Source organism: Myotis daubentonii, chromosome 2 (assembly GCF_963259705.1).
Source record: "Myotis daubentonii chromosome 2, mMyoDau2.1, whole genome shotgun sequence".
Classification (NCBI taxonomy): domain Eukaryota; kingdom Metazoa; phylum Chordata; class Mammalia; order Chiroptera; family Vespertilionidae; genus Myotis; species Myotis daubentonii.
In genome coordinates, this window is record NC_081841.1 from 115,411,970 (window position 1) to 115,414,812 (window position 2,843).

The 2,843-nt window shown below is 49.3% G+C and overlaps 1 pseudogene; it reads left to right on the plus strand.

Annotated features, from left to right (window-relative positions):
• Positions 1-909: 909 nt before the first annotated feature.
• LOC132225876 (cyclin-dependent kinase 2-associated protein 1-like) lies at positions 910-1,243 on the plus strand (annotated as a pseudogene).
• Positions 1,244-2,843: the final 1,600 nt, after the last annotated feature.

The following is a 2,843-nucleotide window of genomic DNA, read 5'->3' on the forward strand; positions in this document are numbered from 1 at the left end:
AGATGGCAGTTAATTTGCATACATAGCCGCAATGCTGAGAGGCAAAGGGATCGGAAACCCAGGCTTCAGGCAACAGGTGGGTGCCGGCTGGCCTGCTTCTCCATGAACGTCATGGCAATCGGAGGCAGAGAGAGCCCCAGCCAGCCAGCTCGCACCCCCGGGCCCCCCAGGGACGTGGGTGCTGGCTGGCCTGCTACCCTGTGATCACCATGGAAAAAAGACCTTCAAGGCCTGTCCAAGGCAGGTTTGCATTTAAAACTAAGTGGGGTGGTCTGGAACTGCGCGGCACTGACAACCAGGGCAGTCTCTGTGTCAGTGGCACATCTGTGGCTCGAAGTGTGGGGGGTGAGGGCCATGCAAGCCAGAGGCTTTGGCTGCAATGGTCAGATAATTTTAGCTTCAAAGCAGGCGCAATCAGGGAAGCCATTGGGACCTTCACAAAAAAAGAGAAGGCTGAAGAGGAAGGATACTTCCCAGAGCGGATTAAAGAACAGCTGGCAGCCTTGAAGAAACAACATGAAGAAGAGATCACTCATCATTAAAAGGAGATTTGAGCGTCTGCAGAAAGAAATTGAGCAGCACAAGCAGAACATCAAGAAACTGAAAGATCATGATACTGCGGCAGTGTCAGGGTGAGGGGACAGCCATATTTGTCAGTGCGCCGGAGCTGTCAACAACAAAAAGTGTGCGGGAGCTGGGCAGGCGCACAGACAGGCACACAGACCCCAGGCCCACCTCGCCACCGCCTGGCCTCACCACCACCGCTGCCGATGCCGTCTCATGGGGCCTGCGCCCCACAGCGGGGGGCGGGGGGCGGGGGGTGGGATGTCTTACAAACCAAACTTGACCATGCACATGCCCGCCAACTCCATCAAGGCCTCTGGGAACATTCACCCGCCTTCCAACAGCATGGCAACATCTTCCCAGTACCGTCAGCTGCTGAGTGACTAGGACCACCATCTCTAACATGTAGGGAACAGAGAACAGCCAGGTGCCCCAGAGCAAATATGCTGAACTGCTGGTCATCATTGAAGAACTAGGGAAGGAGATCTGACTCACGTATGCGGGCAGCAAGAGCGTGATGGAGAGACTGAAATGAGGCATCATCCACACGACAGGGCTGGTTCAGGAGTGCTTGGACAAGATGGAGCGGAACACCAGGTCCGAGCCCCTAAGTCAGCGTGAAAGGCTTTCCCTCTTTTTCCAAGAAGTGACAGCTCATGCCTGCACCCCCTTCAGATGAAACTTGGTTTCAAAATGGTAACAGCTTGGTTTCTCCTCCCCGTGCCCCTCCTGTGGTTCATCAGGCTCTGAACCTCCCATCACTAAGATGGAGAAGAGACTTTTGCAGTTATTAGATTTACATATTAGTTAGGAACTACCCAGGGCGTTTTGTATGTTTTTTTTAAGCATTGATTTACATGATGCATGTCAGTTACCTATCACAGCAAACTGTAGTTGGCCTCCCAGATACGTGTTTCTCTTCTGGATACCTTTCTGTTACTCACATGGTTCTTTATGTTTCTCTTCTGAGCTGATCCAACTCTGAGGGTTTGTTTGAGTCCTGAGGCAGCGCTTTAGTAGCCAGTGCCCATTCACCACACAGTATAAATTCTTTTCAATGTAACTTTTCTTTTTTTGCTTAAGCATTTGCATGACTATTAGTACTTTGAAGAAGTCAATCTTTAAAATGCACAAGTTATAAATACAGAATAAAGAGGAATTTATTGAACCTCGCCTGACAAGGACCCCTGAAATTTCCCCTAAGGATGTATGTACATTTCAGTTCCGCCTTTCCCATCAGTGAATCCAAACCTCTGGAAGACAGTGACTAATAGTGTTTGCATCTTTTTTTAAAAAAATATATTTTATTGATTTTTTACAGAGAGGAAGGGAGAAAGATAGAGAGTTACAAACATCGATGAGAGAGAAACATCGATCAGCCGCCTCCTGCACATCTCCTACTGGGGATGTGCCCGCAACCCAGGTACATGCCCTTGACCGGAATCGAACCTGGGACCCTTCAGTCCGCAGGCCGACGCTCTATCCACTGAGCCAAACCGGTTTCGGCAGTGTTTGCATCTTTGTATGTATTTATTACTTGATGTAATAAAGCTTATTTTCATTAACAACAAAAAAAAGAAACTGAAAGATCATGCTGATGATTAAGTGCACACAGTTCCCCATAGAATGGCTACATACTGTCCACTTCTATGAAGACATAGTTCTGGTAACTAATATCTATCTATGCTGCCAACAAATTATAATAAATTGTGATCAGTGGGGAAAAAAAACCCAAAAACCAAGTGGGGTGACATCAGAATTACCCAAGCGTACCCCCAACCCCTTCACCTGCCCAGATGCCTAGGGTCCCTTTACAGCTGGGCTGAGCCCAGTGCCACCCAGTGGCCTGCACACCATACCTGACCACCTCTCTGGTTTGGCCCAAACATCTGAAGTTCGCATTAGTTGCCAACTTAAGAAATTGGAGCATTCACTTAAAATCAGGATTCCCCACTTCTCTTTCCAAAGTGGCCTATTGGGCTACCAACCAAGGGTGGTCGGTGTCACTTCAACCCTAAGAGGAACCCCCAGCTTGTGGGTGTGGTGAAGAGGAAGCTATCTGTGCAGACAGTTCAGATGTGTAAACTCCCACTGACAGTAGCACAGCCCAACAGTGTGGCCGCTCAACTGCGAGGCAGCACAGCCATGAAACAGTCCGGCTGTTAAACAAGTCCCCTCTCCAGCTTTCAGGGGGCTTCACCTACTCCAACCCACTGCACCCCACTCTGCCCCAGTGAGACAGCTTCAGTGTTTCAGCTCCAGCAAACAGAACACGTCCC